Here is a 21,030-nt window from a genome sequence, read left to right on the forward strand (position 1 = left end):
GAAGGTCTCATCGTAGTGAACTGTCACCTGCAGCTGATATAGGGACATGTGTGCATGGTCAGATTTTTGATGGAGATTTTCTTGGATATTTTTCTTGTTATATGTCACTGAACTAAGAATTTGGTTTCATTTTTACAGAAATCCTATCAAGAGCTTCAAAGTGTTTTAGAATTAGGTATATCAATTATTAGGTGTCACTGTGCCCTTAAATAGGCCTATTAGGGACATCCTAATCCTGTGTAACAGTTTCTTGTTGCGGAGATTGAGAAGTATTTTTCTGTGGCTGGGTTATTTTAGCACTGATCAAAGGTAAGTGCTTTGTTTTGGAGCTGGAAGGAAAGTGGTAGGTTGTGAAAAGATGAAAATGTGAGCACTGTAAGGCAAGATAACATTGGGTTGTTCTTTCAAGTGCATCAGACTTGCTTTGTCAATGTTTCAAATCATGCTAATGCAAATTTTTCTTTTTCTTTCTTAGAGGGTGTTTCTTACCCTCCCCAGCTTTTTGAGCACTGCCATTTCCAGGTGCATGGATGAACTGCCTATACCATCCTGGTTAGAGCCCGTTAGGTGGATCTGAAGTGTCCTTTTCATGGCATTGCCTTTGTTTCCTGTCTGATAAAGACTTGGGAGAGCAGGAGAAGTGGTCCTTGGCTCCTTGAGGGGGACGTTTATGTATACAAGGTCCTTACCAGAGGAATCTCTGCTGACCACAGGGGTGGAAAGAGTAGGGTATGCTGGTAGTACCCTCTTCTGGACTCTGGTTATTCATTAGGCACCTTGTGGCAGTTTTGTTTGTTTCTTGCATAGAAAAAGAGCAAGTGAGCACGATTATGTGTTGAGATGAGAAGGGGGGACAGTTTTTATGATCTGCTTCACATTCAGTATGTGGCTTCACAGGCACTTCAGCTCATGTAAGCGTAGACTGCAGCCCACAGGAGGTTCTTGACTTGCTGCTGGGTGCTTGTAAAGGTGGGAATCTGAGTTTCCTCCTTAAAAGTTGATCAAGCTGGAGACAAACTGGCAGTTTTTTTCTCCACAGCTTGGTGTGGGTGCTTAAATGATTTTGCTTGTGCAAGGGAAATGGTGGGAACGTGGGGCTGGTGCTGAAATGGAGTCTTATCCTTGTCCAGAGAAACCAACACTATGAGTGTGTAACAGTGCAGCAGTGTATTTTTCTGTATGTATTTTGTTACAGATAGCTTCAAAGTGCATATTTACATATATTTAAAAATTTATGAAATAGTAGTGCCCATGCTTATTTCCTACTTTTGTGAATAGTATCATTGTACTCCTCATCATCAGGTTGACAGTACTGGGCATGTCCTTCCTATAAAAATATTGTAGAAAACAAAAGTAGATGTGCTTTGGGATCCCCTCTCATGACAGATTGTGCAAGTCAAATGACTTGGAAGTTATTCTGTCTTGCATTGCACGTGGTGAGAAGTCAAGGTTATAGTAACAAGCACTCAGAGGTCAAAAAGTACCCAGGCTGGTGTAGTACTTGTGCCCTCAGCCTTCTAAACAAGCATTATGATTTCTTCTTAATCATGCAGTTCTGTGCTCTCCTCATCCCACCCGAGCTGCCTGGTTTGTTTCTTTCCTTCTCTCCTGCACATATGGAGCTCATTCATTTGGGTAAAATTATCACACTCTGAAATGTGACCTTGTTGAGCTTGACTAGTGAGAGATGAGGAGCCCAGTACAAGCTTGGAGCTATTTGTTGACCATCTGCTTACAGGACACAGTGTCTTTGGTTCAGTGGATCACCAGATAATTGTAAAAAGGTTTCCAGATTTCAGTTTTTAGCTGATTTCTCAGTGTCTGAAGGTTGTTGTGACTCTGGTGAGTTCTGGCCGGTACGATAGGTACAGAGCGGCACTGACCGTGCTTTTCCATTGGGATAAGAAATACAGGTGCTAAGTTTGAAGTTGGATATCTACAGCCCATGTTCCAGAGGAGGTAGAGTTCTTCCATCTGTGATTGAAATACACATACTGAAGCCGTGGAAAATCTGACAGAGGCCTTGCTTACTGCAGTTCACTTCACTTGCTGTCAGTGAATTCCCCCAGTCTGCCCATTGGGAATTGGCTTGTAATGTGTTGGAGATGTGAGCACTGAGTGTTGATGCTGGGATTTATAGTCTCAGAACTCGGTATTGACGGAAGGCTGCAGCCTGATTTGTTTACTCTTGCATTTGACAGTGTCACACTGTCAGTCTTGGTGCTGGACAGGGTTTAGATTTGGACCTGACTTGCAGACTTTGTGTGTGGCAGCCCAGTCGAGCCGTGGCTCTGTGCTTGCTTGCTTATATGTGACTTGCCTAGGAACAACTGCTTTTATTTCTGACTTGCCAGTCTTTGGGAAGGAGTGTGTCAAAAACAAGCCTAGTAAGTACAAAGGGTCCCTAGCGAGCTCTGAAGTGGGTGAGCTGGAGAAAAGGAGCGAAAGAAAAGAAAATGCAGCAGAAACCTCTGCGAGAATCATGTCAAGTATTTGTATGACGTGCTGTAAAGTGAAGGAACCCTTCAGCTGTATGGAGGAGCAGCTAGCAGTCTCCCTCTTTCCTATTCCTGATGTGACAGGAATGCAGAGCAGGATGCTGGCCAGTGTTTAATATCAGGTTTGTTGCTGCTGTCGTAGGGGTGGTGGGGGAGGAAGAGGAAGTGTTTGTGCGTGGCTGCTTGGTTTCTGTTTTGCAGGCATCGCCTGTGCGCAGTGTTGTACCATTCTGATGTGGCAGCAGCTGTTATTTTTGGCTTTCCCAGTGTGCTGTTCGGGTGGATGTACTTCCTAATAGATGCAGTTCTCTTAATCGGTGTGTTGGGTGCTTGTGCTTCCTATGTATTAGTGCAGATGGTACTGAGGTGCAAGTAATTTGCCATGATTTATTTCTGTAGGCTCATCTGTGTGCATTTTGAGTGGCATTAACTGTGTATAAAAGACAAGCCTCTTTAAGCTTTTATTTTGCATAACCCCATCAGTATGTGGTCAGTGTCATTCACAATGTTTGATCCCCTTCTCTGGGAGTAAAGGAGTAAGCTTTGCTGTTAGAGAGTGCCTCCATCTGTATAATGCTGCCCCTGGTAGTTATAATGGGTGCAGTTGTTTCTGTTGAAAAACAACACAGGCATAGCTGCCATAATTGTATTACTAGAAGATCTGTGTCAACCAAATCTGATAAAAGCAGTGAAAGAGGTTATGAGATGAATGTGCCTGCCCTGGTAGGATGTCACTACACGTGTTTGAGAGCTCTGATAGATAAGCTGTCTCTGATTTAGCTTTTGTAGTTAGAAAGGTTATCTCCTTCACCAGCTGTCCTGCTGCTTTGCCAGACACTACCTCCCTTGTACTGGGGCCTAAGCAGGGCCCGTTCAGCTGCCCTGGTTTAATATACTGTGCTTCAGCCTTTCTTCCTTAATACTATCCGTGCCTTGTGAGCCAGGCCCGGTGAGGAACAGTTGTGCATCCAGCTCTGCTCCACCCGTGGTTGGTGATCTTCAACTGAGGGTGGCTGAGGCAGCTGGGGACAGTGTGTCCCCTCAGCCCCTCAGTGACACATTTGGTAGAGAACATCTGTCAGAGCCCAGAGCAGTGAGTGAGAGCATTTGCATCCTGAAAGGAACTCGCTGTGAATTCTGGTCCCAGACTTGAGGGAAAACATGCTCTCGAAAGTTCTGAACCGATGAGCAAGTAAAGATCTCTATAAAAGCTAATTTAGCACTTGCTAACTCATTTTCATACAACATCTTGCAGGCTGACTTGCTTCTGGGGTCCTACTCCCTCTTGATTGTGAGAGATCGGGTCCATATTCCAGTGACTGCTCAGCCGAAAGAGCTTGGGTGACATCTCTAAGGTAACGTTTTTCTGTTTTGCTCAGAATACATATGCAGCCACCTTAAATATCATGCAAAGAGAAATAAGCTGCTTGCCTTTTACCTCTTCCTTTGTAATTTTACCCTTTGAGTAAGGATAGGTAAATATGGTTTGTGGGAGTTATGGTCTTACCATTAGGGATACTGCAGGAACGCCCAGGTAAGTGTTGTGTTAGCACAGAGTGAAAAGCTCAGTCCTAATCATTCACCAAATCAGTGTCAGTTCTTTGTAATAAGAATTAAACTTCCAAGATTTCGAAGCTCACTCATGCTCTAGTAATTCTGGCCATTTAGGTGGCTCATTTGCACTTGAATCACTGTACTATGATTTAAGAACTCTAACATTGTCTGGTTTTTATTTTTCCTTTCTATTGTAAGGTTGGTTTGCTGAAAGTTGATAAGGCTGACTTGATAGTCTTCCAGGCTCAAAGAGGTTACTTTGTGCTGTCCTAAATTTGGAAGAAAGTCTAGCATATCTGTTTTCTCCCAGTTCTTTGTCAACTGAGATAAGACTCAGTAGTAGTAGCTATGGTTTAAGCATGACTGAGGCAGACTCAAATGACATCGTTTTATTGAGGCATGGCATGTTTAAATAGTAACTGTGTCACACAGATGGTCTTTGTTGGTTTAAAGTGCAACAGGTAATGATCAAAGATGCTGAGCTCCACAACTACCTTCCTGGGGTAGGGAGAGGAGACATGGTGCCCTCTCTTCAGGGGATGTTCCTGTGTCTTTGTCACAGCTGGCTTAAATACTGATCTAAAGGTGGGCTACTTAGTGTATAACTCATATATTCTGCTCTGACATTTCTTGTTTTTCTTTGTATTCTGACCTGCATTTTCCCCATTTTTTTAAACTTCCAGAGTGGGTTAATGCAAAATATCACGTGATCTTTAATTTCAATTAACATTGTTTGCTCTTGGTATCCAAGTATTGTCAAGCATTTCCAAAAGCGAGTTTAGAAATCTTAGAAAGGGCACAAGAAGATAGGGCTGGCTGTTTGTTCTGTGTCCTTTGACAGTACTGTCTAAGCAGCTTAAGCACGTGTGGGGAGGCAGTCATGATCTCATTACAGCTAACTATAGGCGATAAGCAGCTTCGAACACCAAAATCAGTGCACCAGTGAGTGCAGATGTCAGTGAGTTATTTAAAGCAAGAAGGATTTGGGAGAGAAGCCTGGGGGCTACATAGTCCCATGTCTTACTCAGTGGCTCAATCAAACCAGAGAGTAACTTCCATGAAATTGCTGGAGCTATTGCAGAAGACAAGGTGTGGTGCTCTTGCGTTGTTTTGAGTGCTGTTGTGGGTTGTGAATAAAACTGGTGAAGGCTCGGAGCTTTGGAAGGAGCTCACACCACTTGCTGCCTGGTGGAAGGTATATTTCACTTTTCCAGACTCTGGTCTGTGTGCTGTGTGGCAGATCTGAGGAAGATCTGCCTGTTGGATTCATGGGTATTGACTCTCATCCAACAAACGTATGGAATAAAAAGAACTTCAGTCCTTTGAGTCTGTCCCAAAAGAATTGTTAAAGCACTCTGAAGCTCAGTTTGTGTTAAAACACTACATGTGCAGGTTTTTTAGATAGTTTCTTAAATAGCCCCACGCTTCCCATCATAAAACCTGCATTGTGTTAATCTTTAAGATGTGGGTTTTACTTAGATTTAATGTGACACTATACAAAATTATTATAGATCCCCTTACTTTTGCAAATATTGGAATGGTTTGCTTTATTTTCCGTTTGAACCAAATATTGTGTGTTTTCTTATGGTGTACAAGTGGCATTGGACATAAATCTTCTTTATGTAATCGAGGTCTTAATACTTCACAGTTCTTACCACAAGTGTTGACCTGAATACACTTATTACAATTTGATGGTAAGCTAAGTCTGAACCAATAAGCATTATCAGACATGCTTCATGCATCTTTAATTTTTATAGAACTGAGGAAAAACCTCTGTTTTAGTCAGTCTGAAGAAGTATCACTGTTGTGCACCATGCAGAAGTATGAATAGTTTTCAGTTTTCTTCAGGGGCTCTGCACAGTGGTATTTTTTTTCCTGTAATAGCAGCACCTGGGGGGTTCTGTTTTCCCCTTAATTATTCTTAGCTTTAGTTGAATAAGATCAGATATTTCTGTTCCTGTGGTCTGTTCATTCATCATGTATCATTTTTAGCGTTGGCACTTCCAGTGTATTTCAGCAGCTGAGAATACAGGGGACCTATGGACAGTTTGGTTCACCTGATAACAAAAAACAGTCCTCTTAAAATTCTGCTTTGTAAGTGCAGCTCGACTTAAATATTCTTTGTTAAAATAGTTAAGGGTATCATATCATTCACCAGCCAAATGTAAACCAAGCTCTTTATTCACTCCAGTGAAAATATCTTCCTAAAACCTGGCATTTAAGGATTACAAGTTAGATCGTGAAGTGTTTCCAGGACTTGTGTTTTTGGAGTTCATCCTATTGTGACATGACAACCAGAAGAAATTTCAAAACCTTTTAAGAATTCTGATAAAGGTCAGTGTCCCTGGGTAGTGAGCTTGGCAGCTTGACTCTTGCATGAGTGCAGAGCACTTTTCTGTTTCAGGTTTCCTGTCATTTGCTGTTTTCTTATGATTATGGGAGAAGAGAACTGTGTGTTATTTCCTACCCATACTGCTTGTTATTTTGTTTCTTTCAGCCTGAGAGGATACGCTTCTGGCACCTGTTATCACACTGTATTGATCTGGAGGAGAAAATTAAAGGGAAATTTGTTTTCCCTAGCTATAGATGGCCCATGACATATTGTGGCTGTGAGAATACATGTGATTTAGCAGACTGTTTTGTAGGAAAAAAACCCAAAAACCAACCTGCAACGTGGCCTTCCAGCGTCTTTAGAAGAATTGAAAGTGCGAAAACCCAAGGTAGCTTTTATACACTTGACAGAGACATGTGATTAAAAACAAACTTGCCACAGTCTGTGTGACTTTCAGAATGAGTGTGTGCTGTGCCTTTTTAGCATATGGGGCAGAAAATGTTTACTTCTTATATATGTGTAGCTTCTACACTGAATAGTTAAATGCGAATCCATTTGACAATAGATCAGGTTAACAAATTATTGCCTTCTGGCTTTGGCTTTACAGCTCTGTTACATAACCAGTGGCCTCAGTTGTTGTAAGTGGCACTCAAGAAAGCCTGTTGGAAAGAGCTTTGAGATCTACTTCAGCAGCTTAACAATTAGATAAGATATTGGGAATTTGTGACCTGCAGAGTGTTTACAGGGACTTGTTTGCAGCTGCCTCAGTGAACAGGAAGTTAAATATAGGCTTTGTTTGTCTGATCCTTCACTTAATTGGAAAAGGAGGAGTTTCTTGCTTCAAACCCACAGAACAGAGCTGGCTGTGGTAGAGCATTTCAAGGTGCCTGCTGCCCAGTGTCAGCATATAGAGAGAGAAATAATGATTTGATATATTAAGGGTTGCTTTAGAAGGTCCTTGAGAGATAAGTAGGATAAACTGTGTTCATGGACTGCTTCTTTGGCAATCTATGAGCTCCCTTCTCCTTGGGTTTTTCTTTAGCAAAGCCAAAGTCACCTTGAATCCTTTGAAGTGTGAGGTTTGCTAGAAGGCGGCACCAAAGCATGGTTGTGCTGGCTCCTGGTTAGGTAAAATGATCTTGCGGACGTTTTTAAATGCCAGGTTTGGGATTTTGTCCTTCAAAACGTTGTAGCATCTTGCCAAGCTTGAAGCTGTGACTAGCTGGACCAATTCATGTGTCTCCTGAGAAGATAGCCTCAGGTTCAGTTTGCCTTTCATTTCCACACGAGGGCCTGGGCCTCTTGTTAATTCTTTGTTCTTTACCTTCCAGAGTATCCTGCAAGCCACAAAACAAGCCCACAGTATTTTAACAGCTTTAAGATTTCCAGTATGAGTGATTGAGGGCCTTGCAGGTTAAGCTGATCCGCAGGAGAGTAACAGGATAACAAAAAACCCAGATCAAAATCCCTTCCATGACCCTGAGTTGTGTGTCATGTGTGTTTTGCGATATTGGATTTTTTAATGTCACCAGGAATTTGAGAGTATTCTTGTATGAAGTTCTCTTTCAGAATTTTATCTAGTTTCAGATGAAATTACTACCTTAGCTTCTAGTCCCAGCAGATACAGCTTCTAGTCCCATCTGCTTAATTCTTACTTATTACTAGTTTTAATTTCTTCTTACCTATTACTTAACTTGTTCTTACTTATTACTAGTCTTAGTACACTGTCTTTGTCTGAAATATATTAATGACAACTTTTGCTATTTTCTACTCAAAACTTGAAGACCAAAATGTTGTCCTTTATTCCTGCATTTTTTTATGGCGTTGTTTACTTTCTTGCAGCACCTGCACTGCATTTTTTTTCTTCCTTAACATAGAGGTCAGTTTTTTCTGTTTCCTTCTTTGTGTTTTTGGTTTGGTTTTTTTAGTGGGTTGACAATACAAGAGAATGTACTGTATACAAGAAAGTACAAAACAAAGGTACGTCCTCATGGAAAAAAAAAATCACAAGTGTCAAGTTGAGAAGTTATAGCTCATGTTTTCTTGCCTGTGACCCTTAAGGGTCATGTACTTAGGAAAATTAAACTGATATCAGGGAGGAGGCATGGATTTGCAATGTGATTATGTGGCTTTAACTCCCTGTGGACGTGCTCATAAGGTCGTTCCTGCTACAAGTGCTTGGGACAGCTGCATTAACCAGCATGTACATCCTTACCTAGTGCAGCTCTGCCAGTGGAATCCCTTAATGTAGATACAGTTACAGTGATAAAATGACACTTTTAAATTAAAACTTGTTTTGCTGGGAGTATTGAGAAGGTAGACAGTGATGAGTGCTTTATTTGTCATTGTGACTAGCACATTTTCCAAAGAAAGGAGTAGATGGAAAAGTAGGGGCCCAAAATATGTCTTTTTCAGCTGAATTAATTTTTCCCTCGGCAGTGTAAAGCTTAGAAGGGATTGCAGGGGGAGAAGAGGGCATCTGCCATCAGTTGGTCATAAAAGATTTTACCTGTTCCTACAAACCTTGCTATATTTATCCCAGAATCGATGTCCACTCGGCGTAGCAGGGCATCTGCTGTTCCCTTCTCTCATACAATAAATTAAGCAGTGCCCTGACCATTGGTATAGTCTGGAGTATTGTACAACTGACTGTCTTGCATTTCTCTGACCTTTTTCAGATGCTTAAGAAAGCCCCAATTTTATTGAGTATCAGTGTCTCAGAACTATGTTAGCAGAAGAAAGCACTAGATAATAACTGCTCCTTGTGCTTTTGGCACAAAAACTTGTTTACCAGGGTGCAGTGAGTTTGTTTGGATAATATTGCTTCTGTGCTCTTAAGTCTTTCTGTGGGACTGATAGGCTCCCAGATTGTCTTTTTCTGTTTCTGCAGAAAAGTTGCTCAAGGGTTTGGATCTTCAGCCAAACAGCACCACATTCACTTGAAAGAAGTGCCCTAATTGGAGTCTGTATTAAAACACAGTTCAGTTGTTCATGGACCAGGACACAAATTCTTAAAATCTCAAGAGCTTAATTTTCAGGTAGGGCCAAGTGGAAATGAAATACAAGGGGGTCATGGAAAGTGAAATGGTCACCAAACTGCAGGCTTTCAAAACAGTATAGAGGATAGTCAAATAAACTGTGCCTTTCTGAAAAGTTGTTTTGCTGCTGGCTAAAGTACACCAGGACTGCATGGTTTCACCAAGATCATTGAAACATTCAGTGGAAGCACCAAAGCCAGTGGCCTATTCCTGGTTCTGTTTTACATTTGGATAACCTCAGGTAGAATATGACTGTCTAAAGAATTTGTTAATAAAATCAACTGAGCACTTTGCTGACCCGTTAGGCTTCAGTGGAGAGACGAAAGAATTGCTGCACTTCTCCTGGCTTTAAGTGTTTTACCAGTGCTCAGACAGAAGCTGTGCTCTCCGATAAAACCACATGGTGCCATTTGGGGCCTGCCAAATGTAAGTGCTTTCAGCTTCCCTGTGTAGAAAAGGACAAGTGTAACTGAGGCAAAATGTTTGTTCAGCTTTCTCTTCACAGTAAGACAGGGAGAGAGGAAGTTTTGATGCACGTGCCCCTCCATTCACTCTCGAACACTGTCGTGGCTGCTGAAGTACCCTGGTATATATCTCTGCCTTCATATGTGAGATTAAAGTCCTCTTGGGTACTGAAATTCCAGCTCTCCTGAGGCCATCAAGCTGTTAGTGCCTTGCCTTCCCGTGGAGGGGTAGGTGGAGCTTATGCCAGGCAATCCTTTTGTTCAGAGCTGCTATTTGTGTATCACCTGCTGTCCTCAGGTCAGGGTGCTGCTCTGATGTGGTCTGGTCGTGGCAAGAGGCAGAGGTAGAGCCCACACCATGGCTGAGCAGATGTTTGTTTCTGGCCACAAGCAAGAGGATGGGTGTGGTACCAGTGTTTGCTTGTTTGGGTCTTAAAGTTGTTCTTTAACAGCACCAGTTGTACTGAATGGGCATTGCCACTGATTTCTTGAAGGCAGAGATCCTGTAGTCCTCAGTTAAGAGAGCCAATTGCTTGGAATCCCCTTGTCTGGCACTGTTCATTTCCATATAATTAATTCTCAGCTCAGAAAAAGGGCCAATGTATAGATCTTAGGAGGAGATGGATCAGAGTGGTATTACAGCCCACAGTGTATCACAGGAATTCTAAAGCTGTTTTACAGTGAGCTTGAAGTGAGCTGAATCAAGCACTGGTTTTCAGAGGCCATAAGGGTGAGATTAGCTTGATTGTGATGGATCCTTGTAGCAACTTTGTGTTTGGCTTTGATGCATAGCTCTTAGACTTGATAGGTTTAAATCTAGATGTCCTAATTCCTAGGAAACAAAACATTTGTGCTGCTTCCTGAGTACTGGAGCCAGTTTCTGCTCCTTACCAGCTGACTTTGCTCTCCCTTCCCTTTGCACGGAACATGTCGTTGCTCACAATGTGCTCTTTGGATGGAGCGTCTGGATCTGCTGCAGGGTCAGTCTCTTCAAAATGAGGAATGTTTTTCTTCACAGATCCTAAATGGCTGCTTAACAGTAGCTGTGCTCCATTCTTTTGCCAATTCCCTTCTCCTTGTCACAGCTGGGAGTGGGATATGGGGTCTTGGCTTAGCTTTCCTGCTCTGTAGCCCTCTTGCAAAGCAGAGACAAAGGAAAAGTGTTTGAATGTCTGCTATCTGCCTAAGTTTCCTGAGTAGCTGAGTATTGCAGGACTGCACTCTGGAGGTGAAGAGGAAACTGCAACTCTTTTTTTTTTTTAAGCACATTTTTCATTTTAGCACTAGGAAACGGAAAACTGCACAGATAAACAGCAGTGGTAGGAAGAGGCAAGTGGGAGAACTTTTCTTCTCTGTCCCTAATGAGGCCTGTTTGTCTTTTGCATTTAAAATATCAACATGGATACGTGGGGTGGCACATCACTGCAAAGGGATTTTTGCTTAAGTCAGATCTCAGTCAGCAGCTCGGTTGAATGTGGTTTCCATAACCTGTGGGGAATGTTTATGAGCAGTTAATGCCTGTCGTGTGAGTTTTGCTACAGTTGCTCTATTTTCTTTTTTTTTATTATTTTTTTATTTTGGGGAAGGAAGTAGTGGAGCTGTTGGGGTAAAGGATGGGGAGCCTGCATTGTGCATCTGCATCGTGACCTGAGAAGTGAATCAGCTTAGTCATAACACTTGAGCTGTAGTGAGTTGTCCGGCCATTTTCTGGCAGGCAGGAATTTCTGTCAGCAGCTTCAGTGTACGAGTGAAGAAAATCCAGTTTGAGACTGTCTCTGCTGTTGAAGGAGATACACTTAATAATATCCATGTCTTTGCTGAGGGGACTCGTGCTCGAGGCAAAAGCTTTTTCTTGTTCTCCTTTTGTTGCTTGCCCAAGTAAACAGTTTTATCTTTGAAAATAGATATTGAAGCTTTCAAATCCACATTGTTCCCAGAAGGGGGCAGGGGAGACTTGCGAGTTCTGGAGTTTGATAAAGTGTACTTTTGTTTGGTTGTGTGGCACTTCCGTGCTGGCTTCCAGACACAGCAGGCGCTGCCGCCGCTCTGGCACTGGGAGTGTGGCACGATGAGACTCCTGCTCAGTGCCAGGAGCCTGCAGCAGTGACCCAGCCTGCAAGCCTTCCGTGTCTTGGCTCTCCTTTCTCTTGGGGAGCACTAGAACAGCTTTAAGTTCTCTCCTCCAGCTCCCCCTTGTCTGATACACTGAGGTGATACATACGTAAAACCCGTGAGTGTGGAGTCCTCATAAAATGTCTCCATTTCTATGCCTAGAGCAATCTGGCCAGTTGGCATCTAGCTGGGTGAAAATCCCAGTTCCTTATTCTGTCATCTTGGATTCTTCTTCTTAATTAAAGCTCAAGTGTCTCTATGAAACTTTTCTTAGGGATTTTCAGGAGGGCCTAGGTTTGCTCTTTACAGACCTAACTTCCATTTGCTAAATACACTCAACCTGGCCAACAGTGAGAATGGGGGCTGTTTTGCCACATGTTTTAGAAATGGGGTCATCTGACTCCAGCAAGTTGATTTTTACATCTCTGCAAAGAGACCTGTGGTTTCTTTGACATCCTGAAATACAGACAGAACAAACTCAGCCATGTTGGTCTGCATTTCTCTCTTTGAATTGGGGAACAGCTACTTTCTCTCAGGAAGCTCTTATTGTAACATCTCTGATAATTATGACATAACTTCTACCTCTACATCAGCAGTAAAAGGCTGAACAAAGACTGCTGAATGAGGGGGCTGAATGAGTGATGTACAGACTTGCTTGGTGCTTTTTATGCCTAACTCTTCAGCAGGAAGGTCTCCCAGCTCCTGCGTTAGGAGACAGGGTTTGGAGAGGAACCAGCAGTCAGAAGCAAATGGCAACAGAGTGGGTGATTACTTGAGAGAATTTGAGCCATGTGAGCCCATGGGACCTGATGGTGCTGAGTCTTCACCACCTTGGAAAAGTCACAGGGATGCCGGGGCATGTCTGATCACTTGTCTTCAAAATAGGCCCAAAGAATAATCCAGGGTGGTCAGACCCACTTCAGTCCTGGGGACAGTCATGGGTCAGGTCTGTTTGGGACACCATTCTGAGCATGTGAAGGAATGTGACTGGGAACAGTTAGTATGGATTTACTGATGGTAAGTTGTGTCTGACGCACCTCATTGTCTTCTGTGATAAAATAATCGGATTTGTGGATGAGGAAGAGCACCAGAGGCCATTTAGCTTAAGTTTACTGGGTGTTTTGGGACTGTTTCCCACAGTATTCTTGTGTGCAAGTTGGGACATTACAGTCTGGATGGGTGGAGTATGAATTCAGGCACATCAGGGAATTCTGAAGAGTAAATGGAGTCAGAGGCGGATGAACGGGTGATTCATAGAGAGCTCTTTCCACACAGCAGGACATGAGCTTCTGAAAGTAGGCTCTTAATCAGTCTTTCTTTTCCTCCTGAATGTCGTTCTTTGCCACAGTGTGATAAGAATGGATGGAAGACAGTATTTAAGACGCTGTCTGGTTGAAATTCATCAGTCTGGCTCATTATCAGTGTAGAAGATTAATCTGTCTTTTCTTAAGGGGAGAGTGGGGAGGTTCACATGAATGTTTTTCCAAGATTACCTTGTTTTGTTTTTCCCTTAGTCATGTGTATATATGTGATAGCTACTGAACTATAGTTAAGTACAATATGTGGTAGTTTTGGAGATTTCAGTCACACCTGTGGAAGATGTGTTTGGAGTGCTGCGGGGTTTGTAAAGAAGAAAAACAGTTGCTCAAAACATAAAGTAATTTTGTTTTCAGCAGGTTACAGCCTCCTGGGGTTTCATAGTCTTTCTAGTATAAAAGGTGAGCTGGAGGTTTTCCATCAGCACAGATCTACTGTGTACTTTGATTTCTCTTCACTGTTCCTGAGATACTAGGGGGCATCTGATAATATTTTTGGGATTACCACTGTGGAAAGAATACTGTTTCATTAGAGCTGGACAGGCTCAGATTTATATACTTGTGCCCACGGAACTGTAATTGCAAAATTCAGTGTAGGATGCTTGCTTTGGGATTTTTTTTTTTCCTTTCCATCACTGCCGTTACTGCCTTGCTGCAGCCAGTGGTGTGCTTTGGCATTAAGAATTCAGTTCAAGCTATCTAGTGTGGTAGTGTGCTAAATTAAGGTGCCAGTTATGAGCAAAGAGGTTAATGGTCTTACATAATATTGGTCCTGAGGTTTTTTTGTCACTGCAGAATCAAAAATAGCAATTAGAAGCTTGTTTTTTGTCCTAGTTGTGGATTTTTCTGTGGAGATCAATTATCTGCAGCAAGTGACTTTTTAATCAAAGCTGGTTTTTTGTGTTTTAAAAGCATCATAATTCAAAAGTTGAGAACAGATACTAAAAACCCAAGTTTACCGCAAGCTGCTTATATTCGTCTTTCAGTTAGCAGTCTCTTGGAAAGCTGTAGATCATTCTTATTTTATCAGAACTGCCTAAGGAATGTAATTTGAGCTCCTCTGCATTTATGGCTTTTGTAATAATTCTTCATGGGTTCAACTCTTTGTGGCTTTTGTGCATCTGTCTTTAACCCTGTAGCTTCTCTGTACAGTTATTTGTTAAACCTCCTTAACTCTTGGCTTCACTTTGCTGTTGCCCCATGCAGTCTGAAACAGCCAAAAACATGGAGTGTTCTTGCAGATGCATCTGAAAGATCTGTTGTGTTAGCCACATTCTTTTTTTTTTTTTTTTCTTCTGAGAACATTTTACCATTTGTTCCAAACGGGAACTGGCTGTATCCATTGAGATTAGCTTGTAAGTGTGTCTAATCTCACCCTAAATCTCCATTCACAAAGATGCTGCTTCCTTACTGGCAATGTGTTCCTTCCTGTTAAGGTTTCTTCTCTTCATGTCTTTTGTAATTGTGAAATTCATGATGCATTTTTAACTTTGATTACCTTATGAAGGAAAAATGCATATGTTCACCTGCATGGCAGCATGAATTGCTTTACATCTGTCACTATTAAGTGACAAGGGAAATGATTCCTAGTTATGTTGTCTAGGGATGATTCAGGACTTGCTCTATAGATTCCACTCAGAAGTGTCCAAATGGTGTCTTGTTGGAAGGTGGGGGAAAAAAAACCAAACCAAAAGAACGGGGGGAAAATTGTCCTCAAATTTTTAGTTCCTGGTGTCTGTGAAAAAGAAAGATTTATGTAACTGAATGTGCTGCATTCTGCTCCTTGACTTTCTGTTGGAGGTACCAGAGTGTTCTTACAGGGCATTGCTGCTCCTCACTTCTTGACAGCACACCTGGGCTTAGTGCTCGCCAAGGCTCTGGTTTGGTACATGAGCTGTGGAACTGTGAGCTGCATTCACTAGACTTGCCCTAATTTTTTAGCATGTGATGATCCTGTATTCAGTCTTTCCTTGATTAAATGTCTGCTTCCAGGGGGAGTCAGCAGCCTGCATGTGCAGATAAGCTGAATTGGGATTTGAGCAGGGAAGCACTGGGCAGACTTGCAGCCACAAAGAGTCCCCTCCAAATACCACTCTCTGTGGCTTTCTCTTCTTGCATTAGAGGTTCCATTTGAAGTTGAGCAGTGATCACATAAATTCTTCTAATATCTCTCTGCTGATAGGAACAAAGAGACAAGACGTTATGTTAATGTGTAATATTGGTGGGCCGGTAGCTGAGCTGAAGTCTCCCAAGGGTAGGACTCATAATCCTCTTAAAGGAGAGGAGAATCAAAGAGGCTTTGGAGGTCACCTTTTGTGGGGTGAGAAACAATCCCTGTGCAAAGCTCTGCACCTCTATGATCAGTTCCTCTCCCTTTTTCCTATGTCATCTGCCAGCAGCAGAAAATAGATCTAGATGAGTCCTGCAAATCTTGACCCCTGTAAAACTCCTCCTGCCTCAGGTTTGACTACCTGCCAGAAGACAGCTGTGTGTTTATGGGTTGATAATCTTATGTGACAGTGTTAGAAAGTCTTACTGTATACAGATACTTGTCTGTTACTGGAGAGACACTCAGAGCATGCTTTGATCTAAGTGGGACCATATGCTTCTGCTTAGCACTGCAGCTTCAACACAGTTTTATGTTCACCTTATATTTTTCTTGTATTGGAGAGTTGTGAAAAATTCAGATGTCTAAATGCAGTCCTAAGTTACCACTTTAGTGAATTTTCTGATTGTTTAAAACTCCTTTAATATTAATATTTGATACTCAAAGAGCAATACTTTCAATCCTAGGGACTGCGACAGGTCAAGAATTTATTAAGATGGACTTTTTGACTGTGATTTGTGATATTTTAGCAATTTGTTGGGACAGAGATGTTGTAGCATTTGCTCATAAACATACTGTTTTCTTTGAAAGACTTACTTGTTTTGCAAGATTGTCCAAGTGCAATGGAAACTTGCTGCTTATTCAAGAGACGGTCACAACTTCATCTCTGAATTTTGGAGTAGTGAACTGTGTACGGAAGTGACCCAGACTGTCCTTTGAGTGTGCTTGTCCTCCAAGTGGAAGCAAGATGACGAGCAGCAATTGAATTTGCTGCATCTCTGAGGCAAAACTGGGTCTTCCAGGAATCCCCAATTTGATCAGTGCTGTGTCCAGGGTGAGGTGTTACAAGCAGTGATGAGAAGTAGCTACAACAGATGCTGATTGTGAGAAAATGGGTGTCAGGCTAAAGTCATGAAAAATACCTTATGAATAAGGGAAGTTCTTCTGAGAAGACCCTAGAATGTCACTACCGTTAAGGTATTGCTGTGCACAGCAGATGAGGGGTAGGTGTTGGCACGAGAACCCTTTTATGGTGAGACAAGGGACAAATTACTGGTTCCAGTGTCCTGTCACCTTCAGTGTTGTTGCAACTCCATCGCTTCACAGTAACTGCTGCAGTGGTTTCCTGCACAGAGCTCTTTAGATGGATCAGCTCTTCCTTCCTAAAAAGCTTGGTTGTGCAAAAGTGGTCAGCTTTCTGAAGCGACTTTCTTAATAGTTTAACCAAGGTAAAGAGAGCCTTGGACATAACCCAGGCAGCAGTTTCTAAGAATTCTTTCTTATTCATGAATCGGTGTTGTTTGTATAATGTTGTTGTCACTGTTCCTCCTGGCTTTGATCCCTGGTACTGCTTGCACATGCTGCTGCCGTTTGTCATGCCCTACTTAATCACAACAGGCTGTTTCTCACTCTCCCTTATGTATTTTAGTAGCTCTTTTGCTCTGGAAATGGTGCTGGTAGCAAATAAATTAAAGATTTATTTTTGAGGAAATAGGGCATTTTAAATATTAATGGTGTGTTGTGGAAGATGAAAACATGAAGAATTAGATTGCTGATTTTTTAATGCACAATTTAAATCTTTTGAATAAGAGTGTTTTTGTATAACTACTATGTAGTTTTGTTGTGATATTTTATGTATGTTGAATAAGAGAGCAGCTTCACAGTTGCTTGAAGTTGAACTTTTGCCTTGCCTTGGTTCCCACTTCTCATATCTTTTGACGCTGGGGGCTTGCTGAATCTCATGGTCAGATCTTTTAGGGACCTGATCCATCTGAGTACTAAGGGCTTTTATTGTAGTTTTATATATTGCTGTTTTGGTTTCCTACCCACTTGGGTGTTTAATCTGCTTACCTGCAGAAATGCTGAAGCTGGTGTAAAGATGATGTCAGGAGAGGTGAGAAAGTTGAATGATCTTACTGCTGGGAGTGACAGCTCACATCTCCTTAAAGTTGGGGTGAGACTGTTCTCAGCGTGTGGTTGCAGGGCAGTTGGAGCTGGATGGAATTGGCTCTGCTACTCTTGTGCCTGCCCTTGCCCTGCTGAATGATCCTTCCCTTTTACTTTCATTGGGCACTGGCACTAAACCAGTTCAGGAAGCCACATTGGCAAAAACAACTTGTCTTTTTTTTCCGGGTTAACTTTTTTGCCAGGCTGGTTTCTGAGCAGGATCAGTGAGTGCCAGTGCTGACTCAGGACAGACGATGGGTTTGAAGAGTGCTGACTTAGATTTACTTAAGCTGTGATGGAACTATACCCTCAGATGCATGTTAAGGAACAAAGGGTAAGGTTTACCAAATAGCAGGTTTTTTTAGTTTTGTGTGTCTTTGTGGATTCATGTGGTGACATCTACAAAAAGGGCTGCTGGACAGCTTAGAGACTGTGATTTTTGCCTTCTAGAGCAGACACAGCAGAAACTGTAGAAATCTTGTTTCCTGAAGCTGTTTCATTAGCATGCTTCCTACTCTGTTCTAGAAGTCAAACTTTAATGGTTATTCAGTCTTTTGTGCCTTGTTTTTGATGAGAAGGCCTTGCACAGTGGTGTCTGTCTGATGTGAGTACCTGTCACCAGCTGAAAGCAGAGAACTGAGAACCAAGTCCTTCCCAGTAGGTTCCCAGGCAGTCATCAAATAAGAAGTACTTTCAGTTGGTTTTGTTTCAAACACTATTTGAGCTGATAATTTGGGAAGCTTTCAGTCTGTTTCTCTCATGGTCAATTCTAAAGTGTACTAGCATGGCATCGTTGCTTAGTGCTTATCTTGGTTTTCGGTATTCCTTTTTGTATTTCCCTGTTCAAATCAAAATTCAGCTGCAATTGAAAGAGTTGCCAAAACTGCAGATAGGCTCCCCACTCTTTAAATGTCAGTCTTCAAATCAGTGGGAATTTGCACATCACGTAGGCTTGCTTTTTTTTGAATGGAAGATCACCAAGACAGTTAGTGGTTATGCAATTTCTGGGAGAGTTTTGTTTCAGAACTTGGCCCAAAGCTGTTCATTCGCATTAGTGACTTGGTTAGTCATGTTTTTATATTTATTTCAACATGCAGACTGCAAAAATGACATATAATTTTGGACAAGCAACAGCTTAAGGGAGTTCAGTAGCTCAGGATACGCATCAGTGTGACCTCATTTTGTCTCATTAAAGAGACCCTCCACACGGTTGGAGGCAGCAATAAAGTCCCCTACGTGCTCAGTTTAGTAAGTGATCCTGTTCTGCAGCAACTGTGAAACGAGAGATGAGCTGGGAATGCAAACCTTGGCTTCAGGCACAGGGATAACCATCAGTAATTCAGGCACCTTGTGCTGATACAACTGTTTGTACAGCTGCACAATGGATGGGGGATCTGACCTGGGTTGAAAAGTAATCCTTAAAAAAAACAAAACAAAGCGCTGGTTTATTTTTTACTGTGATCAGTTCCCTAATTTGATCCGTGGTGAGGCTGCAAACAGTTGTACCAGCGCAGCAGGGTCGAGTGGGAGGGTGCTGGTGCAGCTGCCAAAGGACTGCCTGTGTAACCATGGTCTGAAGAAGTAACCAGAGGAGGAGTTAGACACTGATTTGGCTTGATCGGTGCTAAAAGGAATCTCAGCATAGTGTTGGGTGGGCTTTTAGAAAGCCAGGCATTTGGATGGAGTTGGTTTCATCGTGGAGGATCACTTCAAAGAGCAAGCAAGACGAGCAGTTGTTTCCACCCCAAAATCTGTCCTGTTTTACCAAACTAGAGAGAACATGGTGGATCAATAGTCTCAACATGTACTTTTTCCTTGTGCAGACCAAGCTTTTGATGTGTGTGTGTATGCATGTGATGTATGAGAGAGCTGGAGGCCTAGCTGTTCACTTTAGTTTTCTTCCTTAATTCAGTGTTTTTACACATTCTGAAAGCAGAAAAGAAATGATGAAGTGCAGGTAGATGAAACTTTTTTACTTTACTTTCAATTTCAAATAGACTTTATATCTTGTTCTTCTGTGTAGGTCTTGTTTTTTCCTCTTTTGTGTTTTCATTTATCTTCCCTTATTTCTTATGAGATGGTGGAGGGCAAAGAGCCAGAAAACACCCCTTCTTTCTCTGGTAGCCCACATAAGTTCTGAAAGTGTGTGCCCTTGCTCTTGAATTGAGGGGGTTGACTGTTTTTCCTGTTGCAGAATCTCGCTTTGGCATCTGTGCTTTGCTTTCTGTGTGTGGCAGGTGTAAGATGCAGCACATTGACTGTTCCTTTCAGTTCCTCTCAGTCACCCTCTCAAGCCTGAAAACGTCTTTTATTGCCGCACAAGTACTTCCTTTTCCTGCAATTTTTGGTGATTTTGCTGGTTTCCTCTTCTTTACGCAAGCTGGGAGGATCTTGTCCCGTATTCCCACCAGCATTCCAGGTTTCTCTACTGGCTAGGAGCCTGAGGGACACAAGGCTGAGGTGCACAACCATTTCTCCTTTTCCAGTCTATGTGGAGGTTGAGTGGGAGCTCAAGCTCCAGAGGTGTTTGTACACATGTGTGATGACAGCATCTTTCAGCTTGCAGGACAACAGTTACTCTGTAGGTGATGGGGCCATACTGACTTCCTTGGCTCTGGCCTGACACCCCCAAGGGCTTCTGGGGCATTTTTAACCAGGAGAAGATGAGGTAAGGACTTGGGAGGTGACAGTTTTTCTCTTCACCCTGAGACCTGCTTGCCTGGTTCTCCTCTGTTTGATGGGGCTGCCCCAGCACTGAGCTGTCCTTCTCAGTGCCATCCATCCAGCTAAGCTCCCACAAAATCACACCTTCCTCCTCTGTGCCAGCAGTGGCTCGCTGTGCAGTGTGTTGGTCCTCTGGTTCAACACAACCATCACCAGCTCTGACTCATTCTCTTGCTGTCAGCAGATTAGTCTGTGGTGTGTTTACCTGCTCGCCTGTCCCACCTTCCAATGCTGTTGAGGTTGTAGAATTTGGTACCCACAGCTGGCATGAAAGTTGTGCACTTTGAACACTGGTTCCTGAACGTTCCTCCTCGTGCTGAACTCAGCACAGTCATTTCGTCATCTTGCTACTGAGGAGGCATTTGGGTGGAGTTACCTGGATGATTGTGCAGAACTTCCTTAGGGATGTGTGGTTTATTTAAGCCTCACTGTTGGGGAGGAGGCCATGATCTGTGACTAAAGAGCAGGTAATGCTTTATTACCAGCATAAGTGAAAACTTTAAACATAGTATTTTTTGAGGCAGGAGGTGAAATTGTTTCCTCTGCTTATTCAGTCCATAAGTTGAGTTACAAATTCTTTCCAAGTTAGTTTTTGAGCTGAGCTTCTTCAATGGAATTGGTGTGTTTTGTTTTTTTTTTTTTAATTTTCCCCCTTTTCCCCAGCTCTGCTGTGAATGCAAGGATTAGAGTTTTCTGCCTGTTGATGAGTTTTCTGAGCC

The 21,030-nt window shown here is 42.4% G+C and overlaps 1 protein-coding gene across 5 annotated transcripts in view; it reads left to right on the plus strand.

Moving 5' to 3' along the window:
- Positions 1 to 21,030, plus strand: part of IP6K1 (inositol hexakisphosphate kinase 1) — a 37,498-nt gene that overhangs the window by 1,087 nt on the left and 15,381 nt on the right. For 4 of the 5 annotated variants that reach the window (XM_051793188.1, XM_051793187.1, XM_051793192.1 and 1 more), the window contains one exon: positions 3,754 to 3,853. The exons of the other annotated variant lie outside the window; for it this stretch is intronic. The gene's annotated coding sequence lies outside the window, so the exon portion shown is untranslated. The remainder of the gene's footprint in view (positions 1 to 3,753; positions 3,854 to 21,030) is intronic. 5 annotated transcript variants of the gene reach the window in all.

Source organism: Manacus candei, unplaced genomic scaffold (assembly GCF_025592945.1).
Source record: "Manacus candei isolate 608988 ecotype Guabito, Panama unplaced genomic scaffold, ASM2559294v1 h1tg000036l, whole genome shotgun sequence".
Taxonomy (NCBI): domain Eukaryota; kingdom Metazoa; phylum Chordata; class Aves; order Passeriformes; family Pipridae; genus Manacus; species Manacus candei.